This window comes from Geotrypetes seraphini, chromosome 1 (assembly GCF_902459505.1).
Source record: "Geotrypetes seraphini chromosome 1, aGeoSer1.1, whole genome shotgun sequence".
Taxonomy (NCBI): domain Eukaryota; kingdom Metazoa; phylum Chordata; class Amphibia; order Gymnophiona; family Dermophiidae; genus Geotrypetes; species Geotrypetes seraphini.
The window spans coordinates 81,523,517-81,546,082 of record NC_047084.1 but is presented as its reverse complement, the minus strand read 5'-3'; the positions used below and the strand labels follow the sequence as shown (position 1 = coordinate 81,546,082).

The following is a 22,566-nucleotide window of genomic DNA, read 5'->3' as shown; positions in this document are numbered from 1 at the left end:
TTCCCCTACTTGGACGATTGGTTGGTGAAAGCACCTACGTCTCCGCTTGTGCTACAAGCCACTCAACACACCCATCTCTTTCCTCCATCTCCTGGGGTTCGAGATCAACTACCCCAAGTCGCACTTACTTCCCACACAGCGACTTCAGTTCATTGGTGCAGTTCTCGACACCACTCTGATGAGGGCGTTTCTCCCCTCCGACCGACAACGAACCCTGCTCCACCTCTGTCGTCAGGTGCTCCTTCCTCATTCCATCCCAGCTCGGCAGATGATGGTCCTCCTGGGCCACATGGCCTCGACGGTCCATGTGCTTCCTCTGGCGTGACTCCACCTCAGGACACCTCAATGGACTCTAGCCAACCAATGGTCACAGACCAAGGATCCTCTTTCTCATCCCATCTCTGTGACATCGTCTCTTCAGCAATCTCTTCAATGGTGGTTGAACTCCTCCAATCTTTCCAGGGGTCTACTCTTTCATCTACCCCCTCACTCCATGATCATAACCACAGATGCCTCCCCCTATGCATGGGGAGCTCACCTGGGAGATCTTCGCACCCAGGGACTCTGGACCCCTCAGGAGCGTCAACATCGCATCAATTTCCTGGAACTCAGGGCCATGTTCTATGCTCTCAAGGCCTTCCAGCACCTTCTCTACCCTCAAATTCTTCTCCTGTGCACAGACAACCAAGTCGCCATGTACTACATAAACAAGCAAGGCGGCACCGGATCTCCTCTCCTCTGTCAGGAGGCCATCCGCATCTGGACCTGGGCCACGGCCCACAGTCTCTTCCTCAAGGCTGTCTATATCCAGGGCGAACAGAATTCCCTGGCCGACAATCTCAGCCGCATCCTTCAACCTCACGAGTGGGCTCTGGATCCTCCCACACTCCGCTCCATCTTTGCTCAGTGGGGCACTCCTCATGTGGACCTCTTTGCAGCTCCTCACAACCATCAGCTACCCCAGTTCTGCTCCAGACTCTTCTCTCCTCATCGTCTGGCCCCGGATGCATTCCTTCTCAACTGGACGGATCGGTTCCTCTATGCCTTTCCTCCACTGCCGCTGATGTTGCGGACGTTATTCAAACTCCGCAGGGACAAAGCCACCATGATTCTCATTGCCTCTCGGTGGCCTCGCCAACACTGGTTCTCCCTCCTGCTCCAGCTCAGCTCCAGGGAGCCCATTCCTCTCCCTGTGTTTCCTACGCTACTTACACAGCAGCATCAGTCTCTACTGCATCCCAATCTGTCCTCGCTCCACCTGACAGCTTGGTTTCTCTCGGGCTGACCTCTCCACACAATCTGTCTCAGCCTGTCCGTCGTATTTTGGATGCCTCCAGGAAACCGGCCACCCTCCAATGTTACCATCAGAAGTGGACCAGGTTCTCCTCTTGGTGTCTCCTACATCACCACGATCCCACCTCTTTGGCGGTGGAAATTGTACTGGACTATTTGCTCTCTCTGTCCGACGCTGGCCTCAAGTCTACCTCAATCAGAGTCCACCTCAGTGCCATCACTGCGTTTCATGAGCCTATCCTCGGAAAACCTCTCACGGCTCACCCACTGATTTCCCGGTTCATGAGAGGCCTCTTCAATGTCAAACCACCTCTGAAGCCTCCTCCAGTCGTCTGGGACCTGAATGTGGTTTTATCTGCCCTCATGAAACCTCCTTTTGAGCCTCTTGCCACAACTTCGCTCAAATTTCTTACCTGGAAGGTGCTTTTCCTCATTGCCATCACCTCTGCCAGGAGGATTAGTGAGCTGCATGCACTGGTCGCCGACCCACCTTTCACTGTTTTTCACCATGACAAGGTGGTTCTGCGTACCCATCCTAAATTCCTTCCCAAGGTGGTCTCGGCATTTCACCTCAACCAGTCCATTGTGTTGCCTGTCTTTTTCCCTAAGCCCCATTCTCATCCTGGGGAACAGGCGTTGCACACGCTGGATTGTAAGCGTGCCCTTGCATACTACCTTGACCGTACCAGGGCCCACCGCTCGTTCCCTCAGCTCTTTTTGTCCTTCGACCCTAACCGCCTAGGTCGTCCTGTCTCTAAACGGACGCTTTCCAACTGGCTTGCTGCCTGCATTGCGTTCTGTTATGCTCGGGCCGGTCTCTCACTGGAAGGTGCTGTCACGGCCCACAGGGTCAGAGCTATGGCTGCTTCTGTGGCTTTCCTCCGTTCCACGCCCATCGAGGAAATCTGCAAGGCTGCCACTTGGTCCTCAGTTCACACGTTCACTACTCACTACTGTCTGGATGCTTTCTCTAGACGGGATGGACACTTCGGCCAATCTGTGTTACACAATTTATTTTCCTAATGGCCAACCATCCCCCCTCCCTCTCTTTTAGCTTGGAGGTCACCCATACGTTAAGAATATGCTGCCTGCTTGTCCTGGGATAAAGCACAGTTACTTACCGTAACAGGTGTTATCCAGGGACAGCAGGCAGTAACAGGTGTTATCCAGGGACAGCAGGCAGATATTCTTACGTCCCACCCTCCTCCCCGGGTTGGCTTCTTAGCTGGCTTATCGTAACTGGGGACCACACACTCCTCCGGGCGGGAAGGCACTCGTGCATGTGCGGTGCGGCCAACTAGAACTTTCTAGTTAAAAAGTCCGTACCGGGGCTCCGTCGGTGATGTCACCCATACGTTAAGAATATCTGCCTGCTGTCCCTGGATAACACCTGTTACGGTAAGTAACTGTGCTTTTTGCACACACCTCATCAATCCTTAGAGGGAACATTGGTCATGACATTTTAATTAAAAAAAAAACCCAAAACATGGCATGACATGGAATATTGGGAAAAAATTTTTGTAATGCATTAAGATTGCAGCTAGCTGTTCAAGTCTAGTGTGATGGACTGCTGCTTGAATTCTTTAGCAGATGCTGTCGTTCACACATAAGCTAGTACTTAATATAGAGAAATGTGAAATCATTTGGTTTTCTTACATTCCTTCCTTTATGGAACACAATCCCCCGGGTTCTATTTATGGCATGCACCCAAATTGCACGTGCATCTTAATCAAATAATGAGCCTTTAACTAGTAATAATTGGGCGTGAATGACCAATTATTGTAGTTAATTGGCTCCGATTAGGATTTGCCTGCATATCTTGCTTAAAAGTGCTATTCTATGTTTAAATTTTTGCATGCAAAATCGTTTAGTGAACAGCTCAAAAGGGGGCATGGCTGTGGGAGGGGCTTGGCTGGAGGGACTTGGACAGGAGCATTCACTAAAGTTGCACGCAGTGTTATAGAATTTGAGAGATCCACACCTAACTTACACACCAGGATGTACACTTTGGTTTCAGTTGGTGTAAATCCTTGCACCCAAAGTTGAATGTGCATTTCACTAAATGCATGTACTAAATGCATTTCACTAAATGCTGTTCTGTTAGTATGTAATCAAGGAACTGAAAGGGGCTATAGCGGAACTGCTTCAACTAATAGCCAATCTGTCAATCAAATCGGGAAGGATTCCGGAAGACTGGAAAGTGGCGAATGTCATGCTGATCTTCAAGAAAGGACCGCATCATTGATCACCTTGATGGACACAATCTGATGGGAACCAGCCAGCACGGCTTCAGCAAGGGAAGATCTTGCTTGATGAACTTGCTGCACTTCTTCGAGGGAGTAAACAGGCAGATAGACAAGGGCGAGCCGGTCAACATTGTATATCTGGATTTTCAGAAGGCGTTTGACAGGGTCCCGCATGAACAACTACATTGAAAAATTGCGAGCCATGAAATCGAGGGTGAAATACTCATGTGGATTAAGAACTGGTTGGCGGTTAGGAAACGGAGAGTGGAGGTAAATGGACAATACTTGGACTGGAAAAACGTCACCACAGGGTTCGGTGCTTGGACCCGGGCTCTTCAACATATTTATAATCGACCTGGAAATTGGTATGACGAGTGAGGTGATTAAATTTGCAGACAATACGAAGTTATTCAGAGTAGTGAAGATGCAGGAGGATTGCGAACATCTTCAACGTGACATAAACATGCTCGAGAAATGGGCCGCGACATGGCAGATGAGTTTCAACCTGATGTACTTCTAAAACATTTCCAGATAAACCTCAATAAACTTAACATGCTAATGCAATTTCGAAAGTTCTCTGTAATGTCATTGTCAATATACAGTCTCTTCCCTTGTAGACCGCTTAGAACTGTTTGTGGTATGGCGGTATATAAAAATAAAGTTATTATTATAAGTGTAAGGTGATGCATGTCGATAACAAAAATCTTAGCAAAAAATACTCGGATATGTGAAAAATCAATAATATAGTGAAACACACTTTCACAAGAAAAAAGAGATGAACAATGTCATATATAAATGTAGGCAGTACTGCTTCAGTTCAAAGGGGTGTATTTCAACAAAATGGAGGAAAAGCCTCAGACAAATGCCCTCCCACCACCACAATGGTGGATAAAGGTGGTTGGGTGGTAACCTCACTGGCAAAACCGCCGTTGCACTCCCAAATTAGAATAACTATAAGCAGGGCTGTCTATGCATTGGTTGATAGAAGAAAAAAGTTTTCAACTTATCTCTGTTGATCGGTACACCGACGGTGGCCAGCGTTTCACTAACTTGCTGCCTCAGGGTGTATCACAGTCCGATCAAACTTTTATGCGGGACGCCGTAACGTAAGTTTGATCGGACTGTGATACACCCTGAGGCAGCAAGTTAGTGAAACGCTGGCCACCGTCGGTGTACCGATCAACAGAGATAAGTTGAAAACTTTTTTCTTCTATCAACCAATGCATAGACAGCCCAGCTTATAGTTATTCTAATTTGGGAGTGCAACGGAGGTTTTGCCAGTGAGGTTACCACCTACCCCAAAACCCACCGATGTGCATACCCAAATGTAAAATACATACTATCACAGATATTTCCATAACAACATATAGTTACATATGTACATATTTGGCTTGCAGACCATGTGCATATATGTTACATAAATGTTATTTGACTATTTATGCATGTAACTATACTCTATATATTAGTGCCTGCCGTGAAGAATTACCCCAAACAAAATTGGGATTCAGAATAAATCGTTTTAACTTTATAATTCATAAAAGGAGTCATGTTTAATTAGCTTGCTCCATATGGTCCAGAATTATTTTGCTTAACATCCTGAATCGTTTCCTCTCTCCTGGAGAGAGCAGGAAGTTTGAAGAGTAGAGAATGCAGAAAAGCAGACCAACAACTGTTTGAGTAACATATACAAGTCAATTATACAAGCTATGCTAATGAAAATTGAGCCCCTAGTGTTTTTATCAGCACAGATGATGCAGAGTAACTGCTGAATGTTTGTTCCAATTAGAAGTGATAATGTCATTGTAAGAACTGCAAGTGTGCATATCCTTTTTTTTTTTTTCTTGCATGATAACTTATCCAGTTTTTACATAAAGCTGGTTTTCTTAAAGGAAAAGAGACGGCTGAGGGGAGATTTGATTGAAATCTACAAAATCCTGAGTAGAGTAGATCGGGTACACGTGGATCGATTTTTCAGTCTCTCAAAAATTGCAAAGACTAGGAGACACTCGATGAAGTTACAAGTAAATACTTTTAAAACCAATAGGAGGAAATTTTTTTTCACTCGGAGAATAGTTAAGCTCTGGAATGCGTTGCCAGAGGTTGTGGTAAGAGTGAATAGCGTAGCTGGTTTTAAGAAAGGTTTGGACAATTTCCTGGAAGAAAAGTCCATAGTCTGTTATTAACAAAGACAGGAGAGAAGCCACTGTTTGCACTAGATTGGTAGTATGGAATATTGCTACTCCTTGGGTTTTGGCCAGGTACTAGTGACCTGGATTGGCCACCGTGAGAATGGGCTACTGGGCTTGTTGGACCATTGGTCTGACTCAAGGCTAGTCTTATGTTCTTAATTGTAAATCTAAATGGCTGACAGTCATTCCAGAAGTTATATCCTTTCTTAGAAATTTACATATAAAAAATGAAACCTAAGAAGGCTTTCAGGAGTTGTAAAATAGGTGTATAATAGGTGGTTAATATTTTACTAGGGTAAAAGTTTAAAATACAGTAGGGGTTATGTTGGCATTATACAGAGGTGGAAACAACAGTATTAGACAATTGAGCAATGTGAGAGGAAAAAGATCATGGGTCGAGGGCATGCAAAGGTTATAAATAGGCATTAAAAAGATATCGGGTTCCTGGAAGAGATAATGGGATCCATTTAATCAAATTCATATTAGCTTCTGGAAATAGAAACATTGCAGTTTCCTTTCAAATAAAAGAGACTCAACTCATGCACATTTATATTATGTAGGTATTTAAACATCTCTATCATATCTCCACTCTCCCGCCTTTCCTCCAAAGTATACAAATTGAGATATTTAAGTCTGTCCCTATATGCCTTATCACGAAGACCACACGCCATTTTAGTAGCCTTCCTCTGGACCAACTCCATCCTTTTTATATCTTTTTGAAGGTATAAAAGGAATGAAGTTGGTCTAGAGAAAGGCTACTAAAATGAAAGTGGTTAAAATACAGTGGTACCTTGGTTTACGAGCATAATTCGTTCTAGAAGCATGCTCTAAAACCAAAACACTCGTATATCAAAGCAACTTTTCCCATAAGAGTTAGTGTAAACTTGAACAATTCGTTCCACATCCCCAAAAACTTAATTACCATTAGGGACGCCTCCACCGCTGCCTCTGCCACAGACCTATCCACGCGGCTCCTCCAATTCTCCTCCTCTGCTGCTGTTCGCTGCCTCTCACTGCGGGTGGTGCTGGCTTTAAGCAAACCGCCGCCACAGAGCCCGACTGGACACTGTTGGCTCTGCCACTCCCGGATGCTGCTCCCCCACCCCCCGGATGCCACTACCCCCTCTGCTGGGACTCTCAGGTGCTGTCTCATCCCGACTCCCATGCTCCACCCAGGACAACGGTGCTGCTATTGCCTCTTCCCCAACTGGCCCTGTCCTTACCCTTGCACCGCCAGTGATAGAAAGTGCCTGCCGCCGGTCTGCTGCTGAGCCTTGAGCATCTGCGCATGCTCAGGCCTTCTGGATCTCACCCTCTCCGAGATTCTCATGAGATCTCGAGTCTCATGAGAATCTCGGTGAGGATGAGATCTAGAAGGCCTTGAGCATGCGCAGATGCTCAAGGCTCAGCGGCAGACTGGCGGCAGGCCCTTTCTAAATCCGGTGGCACACGGGTAAGGACAGGGCCGGTCGGTAGATGGGGAGGAGACGATCGTGAAGGGAGAGAGCAGCGCCGGTGGCCTCGGGGGGAGCAATACTGTTGGTTTCCGTGGTCAGGTTGGGTTGGGTGGGGGCTCGCAAATTGAGTCAATGCTCGGTTTGCGAGTCAAAAGTTTGCTGAGTGTTTTGCTCGTCTTGCAAAACACTCGCAAACCGGGTTACTCATAAACCGAGGTTTGACTGTATTTCTCTCTTTCTTTCTTTCTCGATGTATGGATACTGTATATACTCGAATATAAACTGAAGTAACCTTTTTCCCCCCGAAAAAAGGTTAACTTGAATATAAATCGGGGTGTGTGTGTTAATATTCAAGTGCAGTGTGTTGCGCTGTCCTGCCAGGCTCTGCACCCAGCCCCCTTCCCTCCCTGCCAGGTTCTATCCCCCCTCCCTCCCGATGCTTTGCAGGCCTCCACCAGGCCTGTTGTAAGTCTTGATGGTCCAGTGGTGGGCTGGGACAGCAGGGATCCTTCCTGTCCCAGCCAATTCTAAGAATTTTTACCTTCCTCTCGTCTCCCCCCGCATACATTACGAACCCCTGGTGGTCCAGTGGTGAACTGCAGCAGGAGCGACCTTCCTTCGCTCCTGCCTGTGCAGAGCCACTAGCTGATTGTCTGCCACAAGTTCCACATGAAAACACACGTGTGCATCTATTTATGTAATGGTGCTTAAGAGCCTCTGTGCAAATCTGCAATGAGGGTGTAATGATGGGAGAGACACGGATGGGTCAGAGCCGTTCCTTTAAGATGCATGTACCGTTATAGAAGAGTGCAAATCCGCTCCCAACTTCTGTGCTGGGATTTGCATTTGGTTTTAGTTGGTGTAAATCCTCGGGCCCAAAGTTGAGCGCAGATCCTGACGCTGTGCGCTGTTCTAAAAAGGGTGCCAGTAATTATCACAATGCATTCATGCTTGTCATCACCAAAATAAAGCATTCAATCCAAGAATGCCTTTTATAGAATACCATTCAGCACCAAAGTTTGAGTGCCATTTTACTGAATACAGCTCTTTGTGGGGTTCATATTCAGAAAAGATTTAACTGGGCAGGAGCAAATCAGCACCCAGTATTCAGTGGTACTTAAACGATTAACTGGCTAAGTTAAGGGTGAGCAAAAAAAGAAGAAAGAACAAAATCTCCATAAAAACAACAAAAGAAACCCAAAACTGGAGTCTCTATGGTATTTGTGATGGTCAAGAGTGCTAAAAGTCTATTGTTACTGGTTTAAATCCTGGTCTGAACCCATCGAGTAATGAAAATATCCCTGTATCTAGAGAGAGAAACCTGCCCGGGGGGGAGGGGGGAGAAGGAAAAGAAGGGGACATGGATCCTGGACTGCAAGTGTGGGTGAGAGGGGAGAAGGAAAAGAAGGGGACATGGGTCCTGGGCTGCAAGTGTGTGGGGAGGGAAGAGAGGAAGGGACATGGATCTTGGTCTGCAAGGAGGGGTTAGAGGAGGGGAGATGGATGCTAGACTGCAATTAGGGGGGGAGGAGACATGGATGCTAAACCTGCAGGGAGAGGGGAGGGGGCATGGATGATGGAGCAGTAAGTAGGGGGGAAAAGGGATGAGAAGGAAACCCAGGCCAGAAAGAAGGGGGTGGGAAGGAAGAGGGAGATGCCAGACTATGAGGAGTGGGGAAGGGATTCAGGGTGCAAGCGAAAGATGGTGGATGAGGTGAAGGAACATGGGTACTGGACCATCCTCGTCCAACAGAAACTTCTGGCCATTCTATATGTAGTAATTGTAATATATATATCTAAAATAATGATTCAGACAAATTTCAAAATTCTTTTGATCAATGTGTTTTTGATTTGAGATATTCCACTAATTGCAACAGTACTTATGGTAGTGCACATTATTAAATGCCAATGCGCTAAAATTTATGTAGGGAAAACTACAAGGAAGCTGAAAACAAGGCTTACGTGCCCGGATTCTCTAACCAGCACCGAAGTCTGCGGCCACCGATCGCATGTCAATCACATGATGGCGCCTGTTAGAGAATTGTGCCTCAAAAATCTAAATAGTCCAGGGATGCCATCAGCTGATCGTAGCAGGGGAATCCCCGATAAGCTGAGCTGTCAGGACTCCCTGAAGCCATGGCTGAATCAGCAGAGAGATCCCCATTTTCTCCCAGATGCCCTTCCAACACCCCTCTGACCGCCCTCTACACTCCTACACCTTTAGATGAAATATCAGCAGAAGGGATGCCCACTCCCTCCTGCTAATGGGGCTGCCTTTTAAAAATGGTGGTCGTTCCCCTTCCTAGTACATCTTAGGATGCACTGGGAGGAGAATAAAGCCCTGATTAGCTTAGGGCCTGAGGCCCCATCCCTCTCATCCAAAGATCATTGCTGAAGCACCCAAACTGGGTTGGGAGAAGGGTTGAGATGAGGTCATATATAGGTTCAATATGCAGGTTCATGCAAAGAAGCCTCATGGTGTCTGAAGGGGTTTCCAATGCTGAAAAGCCCAATAGTGAGCAGTGAAAGTTACTGGGCAGTAAACTTATAAATGCTAACTAAATACTGATGAAATGAACTTCCCCCTTCCCCCTCAATTTGATCTGCATGTATCACTATAGATCAGTGTTTTTCAACCGCTGTTCCGCGGCACACTAGTGTGCCGCAAGATGTTTCCTGGTGTGCCGCAGGGCCGCCATCAGGGCAGTACTACCAGTCCTGCATTCAGGGGCCCGGAGCTGGCAGGGGGCCCGAGGCAGGGGCGCCAGTAGCTCGCCAAGGCAAAGTGAGTCGATCACCCAGGACTCACTTTGTCTTGGCGATCTAATCTATCGAGCCAATAAGTCTTCTTCTCCCCGACGTCAATTCTGCAGTCGGAGAGGAAGTTCGGGCCAGCCAATCGCTGCCTGGCTGGGCGGAACTTCCTCTCCAATTGCAGAATTGACGTCAGGGAGAGCATGCGTCAGCATCGGCTTTGGGGCCTGTTATCCATTGGTGGGTCCTGTTCCCCGATGGCAGCGGCAGTGGCAGTGGCTTGGGGAACGGCAGGGAGAAAGAAAGAAAGGGGGCAGGCAGGGAAACAGAAGGAAAGAAGAGAAACAGAAAAAAAGAAAGAAAGGTCAGGGAGAGAGGAAGAAAAAGTTGGGGGAGGGAATGAGGTGTGGAGGAGAGAAAGCATACAGGCTGATAGAAGGGAAGAAAGATTGGATGCACAGTCAGAAGAAGAAAGTGCAACCAGAAATCACCAGACAATTTTATTTTAAATTTAGCAAAGTGGGGGCAGTATTACCACAGTTTTCAAAGGAATTTGCCCAAATAACTTAATAGTTAACTGGGTAAATTCCCAGAGATGAAAACTTCCCTTCACTTACTATGCACAGTTCTGAATTTATATCTGCTGTCTATATTTTACAATATGGTCACCTTTTACTAAACCGCAATAGTGGTTTTTAGCGCAGGGAGCCTATGAGCGTCAAGAGCAGCGCTGGGCATTCAGCGCAGCTCCCTGCGCTAAAAACTGCTATTGTGGTTTAATAAAAAGGATGGAGGGTATATTTGTCTATTTTTGTATGCTATAAAAACCAAATACAGAGAGAGACTGAGAGCTGTTGACGAAGAGCTACGTGTGTGTCTTTCTTCGATTCCAGCCAGAATATCAGCTTTGTGTTCAGCCAAACAGGCCCAGGTTTCGCACTGAATAAAGTATTTTATAATTTTTCACTATTCTGTTTACTTAATATTTCATAATAAAGTAATTATAAAATACTTTCTTTGTGTTTATTTGATTCCTATTCAAGAGAATTACTTTATATATAGTCAATATAGGCACAGAGTTAAATTTTTTAACATTTTCTAATGGTGGTGTGCCTCGTGATTTTTTTCATGAAACAAGTGTGCCTTTGCCCAAAAAAGATTGAAAAACACTGCTATAGATAGCCTATATATTTCAATGATGGGAGTGTGTGGTGCAGTGGTTAGAGTTATAGCCTCGGCACCCTGAGGTTGTGGGTTCAAATCCCGCATCGTTCTTGTGACCCTGGGCAAGTCACTTAATCCCTATTGCCCTAGGTACATTAGATAGTGGGAACCCAACAGGACAGTTAGGGAAAAATGCTTCAGTACCTGAATAATTTGTAATTAGAATTGTAGGATATGTGGAATATAAATTATTAAAATCAGTAAAAATCAATGATGATACTGGCAATATGAATGTAGTTTTCTGGATGTGATTTTTTTTTTTTTTTTAACCAGTATTATACCTATTGGGGAATTCCATTGTTACTGCTGACTACCCTGCAGTTGGGGCTCATTCAGGGACATGATCACAGAGGAAGCTGCAGTTAGACTGAAATAAATCCACAAGCTCGATGAGAGTGTAGATCAAATGCCACTGATTTGCCTCTCAAATGTTACAAGCATAAAGGTATTCATTGAGCTGTTCCTCCTCTCGTAGTGTGTGGCATCCTTAGTTATTTGGTTCATAGTTATTTGCGCGCAAGACAAATGCGCTGAAGGTAATACCGTACAAGACAATAGCGTACGGACAAATGCACGCAGATCTTTATAGCGCAAGACAATAGCGCACAGACAAAGGCGCGTAGGTCTTTATAGCGCAAGACAATAGCTCACAAGACAAATGCCCTAGTGCGCGTATTTGTCTGCGCGCATTTGACTTGCCACCCAGTTATTTATTATTCTTTTTACAGTATATATATTAAGCATAATCAGTTTTCACATCCTGAAAATATTTCCTGTGGATTTCTGTGTATTCCCAGACTGTGGTTATGATTCTGCCTGTCTGTTCAAAATATTATGTGAGACAGCTGCGTTTTTCAGATGTGTCTCAGGAGACTGGATTTTCATGTCTCCATCCCTTTCTTTGTATTATTAATTTTTAAAACTATGAGTGTGGGCTGCTAAGACTCGGCTTATTCCTTAAGATCTTTGTAGAATGGCAAAGATTAAATTCCACTGCCTAAAAGATGCAGTAATGAGCTCAGTTCTGCTCTGATCCATCAGAAAATAATTGTTTTCCACAGAACAAAGGGTCCGATTTACTGAGCTTCCACCCCTTCCCCAGAATAAAAACACAGAAACAGGGCAAATTCTTTAATGAAATAGCTGAAAATCTACCGGTAATCCATTAAAGTGCTTCACTTTCAGTGAGATTTAAAAAAAAAGTGCATCTCTTGCTAAAGATCTCATTCAAATTAATTATCCATTTATTTGGTTTGTTAAAGTCATGCATTCTACTATCTGTATAGTTATGAGCTCAGAGGAAGAATACAGGGGTTGAAGTCTGCTAACCATCTGAAACTCGGTAGCTTTTGAAAATGTCATGGAGTTTCTGTTAATATTCCCGTTCACTCAGGGAAATCAGTCAGTTACTGCTGTTGTGGTAAAAATGATGTCCTCTGGTCAAATAACATTATGAGGAAACCATTGGGCGTCATGTTTTTCATTGTACTGACTTTGGCAATCCTTAGGTAAGCAATAAGTCACAGGTGGGCGTGGAGTTATTACTGCATACCTGTGGCTATTTTATGTCTCACACCCACAGGGCTAAGTGATAAGATCCTTCTTGCCATAGATCAAAATGGTGTTTCTATATAAAGGGCCAATATGGAAAAACGCCTACCTCTGAATACATTTTTTAAGAAACTGGACAGAAATATTCTGGATGGCTGTGCAGTTGTCTGACTTTCTGAATACTGTTTTCATAAATACTACAAAATAGAAGAGCAGAACACATTTGTTCACTAATTTCTTCCGCAGCGGGGAACAGGCATACCTTGGTTGCTTTCTCGGTACAAATTTGTTGCAACTGGAATGCAGACAAATATTTTCAGATTTGCATGCTGTGCCCTGCATATGACTCAGAGCAGTATATCAATTGCCACTAAACTTGAAGTTAGAGTTATACTATAACAAAATAATTTGCTTTGCCTTTGAGGTCTGCAGAATGGGGAGGTGCTACGCTATCAGTCCTGGGATGGACTGCATTGTACTTTGTTTATGTTTTGGGAGTCCTTTAAATGATCCAATGTTTAAAAAAAGTTAAAGTCAATAAAGCTTTCAATTATTTTTACATTACAAAAGCACAGTCTAATTGAGAATACTTTGAAATCTGGTAATCTTATCTGCAGGTGAAACTATAAAACAGGGCAGTTTTTTCTGATTTTTTTTTTTTTTTTTTGGGGGGGGGGGGGGTTAATTTTAAATCTAATTTATCTCACCAGTTTAAGGGACCGTGACCTCTTCTCCTGGTAGGTTAAAATAAAATCATAATTGTAGCTCTAAGTACTAGGCTCATCCTTGGGTTTAGGGTTAGGGGGAAGGCTTCCAGATGAGGCGCAGGATGTGCGAGGAGCTGCTGCCCATGGCTTTGTGCAGTGCAGCACTGAGGAAGAGGAAGCCGGCCCGAAGATAATACCGGGGGGGGGGGGGGGCAGGCCAGGCCAGAAGGCAAGGCATGGCATAGCATGGAGGGAAGGAGACAACAACGGTAGGGGGAATGATTTTATTTTTTAATTTAGTGATTGATTTACATCTGCTATCTGTTCAGGAATAAATGCATTTGTTTCTTTTCCTCTGGGGTTGTACTGCATGCAGAGTCTTGCAAGTTAGAGTTTGTTTGTATATATTAGTACTTTTAGTTTTTGGTCCCGTATTTGCATAGGTTATCTGTGTTCTGGTAGGCACGAATATTGAGAAGCATACAGTGTGCTTTGTTTACCATATTTTTCCCTCCATTAGATGCACTTTTTTTCCCCAAAACGTGGGTGGAAATAAGGGTGCGTCTAATGGAGCAAATACGCAAAGCACCCCCCCCTCCATTAACTTATTTTAATGTTGCCACCCTCCCTTTCCCAAGAGTTTAGTTAAAAAAGGCAGATTGGAAACTGGTCTAAAATTAGAAAGTTGTGATGAATCGAGAGGTGCACAATTGCTACTTTCCATTTTTCAAGGTTAGATCCTGTGTTGAGACTTTTAATAATTATGTCTCTTGCTAAGGGTGTGCTAGTCCCTGGCTAGAATCAAGTAGCCAATGGGAAGGGACTGGATCAAAAGCACATGTAGTCTTCCTGATAGATGTCAATATTTTATCAAAAGTTATTAAGGCTGGTTTTTGAAAATTGAGTCCAAGTTGAAGCCCTAGCTAAACTGTTATATGAAAACTGCATAATGGTAGAAGAGGAAGAATGAGGAGGTGAAATGGGGGAAAAGGGCTTGAAGGTAATCTATTTTAGAAACAAAATAATCCGTGAAACTATTAAGTCCTTTTACTAAGGTGCACTAGCCGATTTAGCGTGCGCTAAACGCTAACGCATCCATAGAATATAATGGACACATTAGCGTTTAGCATGCGCTAAACGGCTAGCGCGCCTTAGTAAAAGGACCCCTATATACTGATGGCAGCAAAGTATGAGCAGATGTGGATGATAGATTCGATAATTTTGAAACTATAGAAAAAAAGCTATTTAGGTTTATTTGGAGCATTTTTTTAAAATAAGTTTTGAATAATATCCCTGCCATGTGGTTTTCAAAAACAATTAATACTGTGAGTCACAAGATTGAAAGGCTTTCAGATCAGAAGCATTTCAAAACTTACACCATGAATTCTCCAAGGCACGCAGATGGCATTTCTTCAGTCAACATTCTCTGGTGATCTAAGGCTGCCACACATTTTCCCTTGGATACCTGTGTGAAGCAGAAATCCCATGTTGATGCTTGAAGTTAAAGAAACGTATCAACAATGTTTCCTGGAAATTTTGAACCTAGTGGTGTAAGCGATGCTAGATCCATAGACCAGGGGTGTCACAGTCCCTCCTCAAGGCTGCAATCCAGTCGGGTTTTCAGAATTTCCCCAATGAATATACATGAGATCTATTAGCATACAATGAAAGCAGTACATGCAAATAGATCTTATGCATATTCATTGGGGAAATCCTGAAAACCCGACTGGATTGTGACCCTCGAGGAAGGACTTTGACACTCCTGCCATAGACCGATAATCGAATAAAACTCTGTTAGATGACTTTAACCCCTTTAGTTAAGACCTTTTTTTTTTTTTTTTTTAGAAGTTTGTCCAATTTTTATGTTCAAATCTGTTTTATTATAAACAAAATAGATAATACAAACAACAGAGTCGAGATTAATTAAGAAACAGTCAACAAGGCATAAAGGGTCTAGTACAATGCAACCCTTCCCTACTCCCCCAAAACCACTTCATCAAAACAAAGTAAACCCCCCTCCCCCCCCAGGAGAACAGTAATGGTGGTTACCCGTAGGTGACGGAAACTCCAGAGGCCTGTACTCTTGTAGCCCCTGGGTCGGCCAAAAGGTTTGTAAAAAAAAAAACCCCAGTGTCTATCCCGAACTAGAGCTCAATAACTAGCAGACCGCCTATGAGATTGTGTTCAAAAGGAGGCTGCACCCTCTCAGGGACAAAAACTAGATAAGCTCCCCAAATGAGTAAAAAAACAGCTACGCCTGTGTGGGCGGCCATCGCCTCACGGGCCTCCCACAAGTCCAGGTTGTGCACCAGAGATCTCCATCCCCAAAAGGAGGGCAGCTCGGACACTATCCAAGACTGTAAGATACATTTACGAGTAAGGAGACACACCTTACAACACCAGAAGAAACCCCCTTTAGGCAGACCCCTGAAAGCTCCCGGGAAGTCCAGTACCAACTGCTCCACTGTATCCGAGAGGGTGCAGGAGTAAAGGCGTTGGATATACAGCGTGATAAACCCCCCCCCCCCAAAAAAAAAAAAAGAGCAGATAGTCTAGCAATCCCAGAAAGAATGAACAAAAGTGTTGAGTCCCAACCACATTTTAAATAAAGAGGAGAGGAAATACCCCCTATTTTATGTAATTGCACTTGGGTGTAATAAGCCCAATAGAGCACTCTAGCATAACACTCCTGAAATATCGCTCCCGTTATCAATCCAGGGATCACGCGCAAGGCACCCAAGATGTTCCACTGACTAAAATCTTTGTGAAGCTCCTGGCCCTACTTTGCTTGGAGCTGCTGGAAGTCTTTAGGACGTTCAAATTGATAGAGGACCCTATGTAATGCCGACACTGAGGTGTGAGAGCCCGCCACCTCCGTAAAGAAGACTTGAAAACTCTGCCTAATAGGTTGCGTAATGCGCTCCTGAGGGAAGGAAAGAATGTAGTGTTTGGCCTGACAATAGGCAAAGGTATCTACCCAACAGCGGCATAACTGATCACCAAACTCCATGAGAGGTCGCAAACGGCCCTCAGGAGTCAACAGCTGTTCCACGATGTGGATCCCCTGACGAGCCCAATCCAAAAAAACAGGGTTATCGAGTCCCGGAGGGAAAGCTAAATTCCCCCTCAAGGAGATCTGGTTAGTCACCCTGGAGTCCTCACCCAACTTACAAATGAAACGATCCCACACCGCTCGCATAGATTTCAGTAAGAGAGTCGATCTGAACTGAGTGTGGATATCCTTAGCAGGTAAGTGCAAAAGACTACGGAAGGTATGAGAGGCATAGAAAGCCGATTCAAAGTCCAAAGGGGTAAATTGATCTTCTCCCTGTAACCAATCCTTCAAATGTCGCAATAAACAAGCATCATTTTAAAGTCCAAAATTGGGAAGTCCAAAAACCCCCTGCTCCCAGCCTCCTATCAAAGAGTGATAGTGAACCTTAGGCTTCTGTCAATTCCAACAGAATCTAGATATTAACTGAGCTAAACGATTAAGGTCTTTTTTTTTAAACAAACGTAGGAGTAGCGTTTGGAAAAAATAAAACCAGCGGGGAAAAATGACCATTCAAACTAAAGCTATACATCCCAGCAAAGATAGAGGGAGATGCCCCCACCCCCACGTTTCCAATTGGAGTTTGATAGTTGAAAGAAGTTTAAAAACATTAAGCGAGTAAAGTTGAGTGAGAGAAGCCGGTAGGTATACACCTAGATTTTTAAAGCAACCCAAAGCCCAGTGCAGTGGAAAGGGGGCCCCCTACTGAGTTCTGAGATCAGAAGAAATGACAAGGCTTCTGATTTGAGAAGGTTCAGCTGGAAACCGGCAAAATCCCCTTCCTTTGCAACAGCAGCAGATGAATCTACCAGCAGGCGGAGATAGAGAAACTGAATAACAGGTGGTCCTATTGGCTGGCACTCCTCCTGCATCTCCAGTATGTTCTATCTCCCAGCAGGTGATGGTCGCTATTCAACTAGCTCCTGGATTCTGGCTGTGACTGGAAACTTATTTTCTCCTGTTGAGGTTTTCTTTTCAGTGAGATATTAGTTCTATTTCTCCTGTTGAGATTTTCTCTTCAGTGAGACAGGGGTGTCCGGCTGAACGGTACCGGCTTTAGGGGTTACACCTGGGCCCCCGCCTCGTCCTCCCTCCAATGATAGAGGGTATGCCTTAGTCCCTATTTTTTCTTCTTTCCCTTATTTAAAAAAAAAAAAAGACATTTCTGCCCTGCACATGCTGTGCAACCGGCATTTGCCGGCTTCTACCGGCACTAATCACAAGGTTGTGAGTATAAGTTTAATTCTTCTGGCATTTGAACTGCGGGACGTTTATTTTGTTAAGCTCAAAGTTTTTTTGTGAGTTGGAATTTGGTTTCATTTGAGTCTCTTAGTTTCTCGAAGTTGAATATTTCTAATGGGAACTGTGAGATTATTTACATTATCCCAGGACAAGCAGGCAGGTATTCTCACTAGTGGGTGATGTCATCAGACAGAGCCCCGGTACGGACGTCTCACAAGCACGTGTTGCTTGTAGAAACTTAAAGTTTCTAGATGCCCGCACCGCGCATGCGCCGGTGCCTTCCTACCCGGAGATCCGGGCGTGTCTCCTCAGTTCTTTCTTTTCCGCGGAGCTGAGAAGTTCAACTTCTTCATGCGCTAGCTGAATTCAGTTAAATTTGCCTTCCTTGTCCGCGTTTTCGTTTTCTTTTAATTACAGTTAACAGTTCTTTTCTTTTTCAGTAAAAAAAAAAAAAAAAAAAAAAGAAGATTATTTCCTCCGGCGGGTCGAACGGGCCGGCCACGTGGCTCAGGCCCACTGGCTTCGACCTCGCGGCGGAGATTTTCCGGCCTATGTCCCGGCCAATCACCGGGTTTAAAAAGTGCAGCAAGTGCCAACGCGCGATTTCACTCACGGACCCTCACTGGCGCTGTTTGCAGTGTTTGGGCCCTGACCACATCCCGAAATCGTGCAGGCCTTGCTCTACCCTTACGGCACGCTCATTCAAGCGGCGTTGCCTATTGTGGGAATCGATGTTCAAGATGGACGCAGCTAAGGATCCCTCAGCCTCCACTTCATCTGATACCTCCCCGGTTCGGGCGAAACCGGCATCGACCCCTCCTGCATCGAGTGTGGTGAAACCGGCATCGCTCACCCCGACACCATCCACGAGCTCGACGTCGGTGCCTGCCCCGGTCTCCTCGGTTCAGGTACCTCTTCCTTCCACAGTGCCACCAATGGTCATCAAAGTGCCGAAAGCTACTAAGCAGAAGCACTCGGCCTCGAAGGAGCGCGATGTCCGTGCAGGAGGACCCCCTTTCGGTGCGGATCCCTCCTTATCGGCTTCGCTACGGTCCGTGCTGGAAGCTCAATTCGTTGAGCTCATGCAGACCATCGGACCCGGGCTCATCGCTGCCATACAGGGTGACCTCCCGGTACCGGTCCAAAGGGGCGGTCCGCCCCCTCCCCCACACCGTTCGACCTCGACAACCGACGAGGACGAACGGGGGAGGGCGGCGATGCCCGCGCGGCAAGCCTCGCTTACCGATATGCCGCCTTTAGAACCCATTACGCCTCCGCGCCAACATGGGACCAGACCTCCGATCGATACTCGAAGCCCTGGGCATAGTCAGGAAGAGTTCTTCCGTACTCCTTACCAGACTTGGGTAGCATCGCAAGAACCCGCATCGCAAACCCAGTTGCGATCCACTGCTTCCAGCCCTATCCACTTGGGGGCCTCGGGAGACCATGCGATGCACAGACGATCCCGATCCCCGTCCCGCCACCGAGACGGGCACCGATCGAGACACTCATCCTGGCGCTCCTCACGCCATTCGGAGGTGTCACCGCAGAAAAAACTGCAACGTAGGGGATACTCCTCATCAGAGGTGTCCCCCCCGAGGGGCCCGGAGTACGAGGAGACACCGGTGCCCGATTCTCCTTGTCACTCCCCGATGTCCACGGACCTGGAGGCCTCCTCCTCCTCCAGCCCGTCCCACAGACCGACGCTGGCGGAACAATTGTCCTTCTCATCATTCCTCCGACAAATGGCGGATGATCTGGATGTGACCCTTGACACGGGCTCCCGATACTCCAAAGAGTATCTGGACACCATGCATTTACCTAACCCTCCAACGGAGTCGCTTCGGCTCCCCTTGCATAAATTACTGGACCAGACCTTCATGCAGTGCTTCGAAACACCGTATTCCATACCGGCGATCCCCAGCAAACTCGATGCTCGATACCGCATCGTGCACCATAAAGGGTTCGAGGGCCCTCAACTCTCCCACCAATCCCTACTGGTCGAGTCCTCCCTTAAACGCTCTCATCCCTCCCAGGTCTACGCCTCTGTACCGCCGGGCCGAGAGGGGAGAACAATGGACAAATTTGGTAGAAAATTCTACCAAAACTCCATGATGGCGTCACGGGTGCTAAACTACAACTTCTTTTTCTCTTCCTATCTGGAGTTCTTCTTGCCGGTGCTCCGCAAGTTCACTCCGTTCATAGACAACCAAGCTCGATTCGAGTTCGAGGAAGTGGTAGCCTCCCTCTCCCAATTACGCCTCCAGCTGATGCAATCCTCCTTCGATGCATTCGAACTCTCGGCACGCGCCGCCGCAAGCGCGGTAGCTATGCGTCGCCTGGCATGGCTCCGTACCATCGATATGGATCCCAACCTACAGGACAGACTCGCCAACGTACCATGTGCTGGAGCTGACCTGTTCGATGAGTCTATCGAAACTGTTACCAAGAAGCTGTCGGATCATGAAAAATCCTTTCAATCCATCCTGCGGCCCAAACCCAAACCTCAACAGTCTCGACCTTCCAGGCCACCCCTGATTTACCAGCGGTGTTACATGCCCAGACAAACGCCTGCTGCGAGACAGCCTGCGAAGAGACAACCTCCCCAGAAGTCTCAGCAAAAACCTCAGCCACCGGCTGTACCTAAGGCTCCCCAGCCCTTTTGACGCCCCCCCCGGGAGCATAACCTCGGCCTCTCCCATAGGGGGCCGCCTCCATCTTTTTTACCATCGATGGGAGGCCATAACCACGGACCTATGGGTCCTCACCATCATAAGAGAAGGATACTCTCTTCAATTCCACCGGGTCCCCCCGGACCATCCTCCAAGAGAGTATCCTTCAAGCTCGACGCAGACCGCCCTTCTTCTTCAGGAAGTCCAAACCTTACTTCAGCTTCGGGCTGTCGAGCCGGTCCCGCCAGACCAATTGAACCGAGGGTTTTACTCCCGGTACTTCCTCGTCCCGAAGAAAACGGGCGACCTGCGACCCATTTTAGACCTTCGGGCCCTCAACAAGTTCCTGGTCAAAGAGAAGTTTCGCATGTTGACTTTGGCTTCTCTATACCCCCTCCTCGAGCAGAACGACTGGTTATGCTCCCTGGATCTCAAGGAGGCCTACACTCACATCCCCATTCACCCGGCCCTCCCGAAAGTTCCTCAGATTTCGGGTGGGAAATCTGCACCTACAGTATCGAGTGCTACCATTCGGCCTATCTTCATCCCCCAGAGTCTTCACAAAGTGCCTGGTGGTAGTGGCCGCAGCACTCCGGGACAGGGGTCTACAGGTGTTCCCATACCTCGACGACTGGCTCATCAAGGCCCCGTCAGCCCCAGAGGTCACTTCGGCGGCCTTGGCTACAACCTACTTCCTCCAGAATTTGGGCTTCGAGATCAACTTCTCCAAGTCTCATCTACAACCCACCCAGTCCCTCCCCTTCATCGGAGCGGTCCTGGACACCACCCGACTCCGAGCATTCCTGCCTCGGCAACGCATGGAGTCTCTTCTTCATCTCTGCCAGTCGGTGTCTACTCGCCAAACCCTACCGGCGAGACAACTGATGGTACTCCTGGGCCATATGGCCTCCACAGTACATGTGACACCCTTTGCCAGACTCCACCTCAGGATCCCCCAGTGGACCCTGGCATCACAGTGGAATCAGACGTCCGATCCACTATCCAAACGCATCTTAGTCACACCTGCTCTTCGGCAGTCTCTACTTTGGTGGATGACCTCTTCGAATCTATCCAGAGGTTTGCTGATGCACTCTCCCCCCCATCAGAAAGTTCTCACAACCGATTCATCGAATTACGCATGGGGGGCCCACCTGGAGGGTCTCCGCACCCAAGGATTCTGGACCAGTGCGGAAAGACTACACCAAATCAATCTACTGGAACTCAGAGCCATCTTCAATGCGCTCCAAGCTTTCCAACACCTACTCCACGACATGGTAATCCTCATTCGCACAGACAATCAGGCCGCCATGTATTATATCAACAAGCAAGGAGGCACGGGCTCGGCCCTCCTTTGCCAGGAAGCTCTACGAGTCTGGGACTGGGCGGTGCGCCACAACACCCTACTCAGAGCAGTATACATCCAGGGGGAGAACAACGTCTTAGCAGACAAACTAAGCCGTCTGCTACAACCGCACGAATGGACTCTCCATTCCAGCCCCCTTCACCAAATCTTCACGCAATGGGGGACGCCTCAGATAGACCTCTTTGCGGCTCCCCACAACGCCAAACTGCCTCAGTTTTGCTCCAGGATCTACACTCCTCACCGCCTCGAGGCAGATGCTTTTCTACTGAACTGGGGGAAACGATTTCTATATGCGTTCCCACCATTCCCGCTGATCCAGAAGACTCTGGTCAAGCTGAAACTCGAACGGGCCACCATGATTCTAATAGCTCCTCGGTGGCCCAGACAACCTTGGTTCTCCCTCCTACTTCAACTCAGCAGCAGGGAACCAGTACCACTTCCAGTGTTTCCTTCACTACTTACTCAACATCAAGGATCACTACTTCATCCCAACCTGCAGTCTCTCCACCTGACAGCTGGGTTCCTCTCAACGTAACCCCTCACCAATTCTCACAAGAAGTGAGGGAGGTCTTGGAAGCTTCCAGGAAGCCCGCCACTCGACAATACTACTCCCAGAAATGGACCAGATTCTCCTCATGGTGTGTTTCTAAGTCAAAGGAACCTCAGCGAGCTTCCTTATCCTCCGTGCTGGACTATCTCCTACACCTATCTCAATCTGGGCTCAAGTCCACATCCATACGAGTCCACCTGAGCGCTATTGCGGCGTTCCACCAGCCCCTACAAGGGAAACCCCTCTCGGCCCATCCGGTGGTCGCC

General features: G+C 46.9%; 1 protein-coding gene across 3 annotated transcripts in view; it reads left to right on the top strand.

Annotated features, from left to right (window-relative positions):
• Nucleotides 1-22,566, top strand: part of RAB27B (RAB27B, member RAS oncogene family) — a 128,761-nt gene that overhangs the window by 39,934 nt on the left and 66,261 nt on the right. The window lies entirely within an intron of this gene.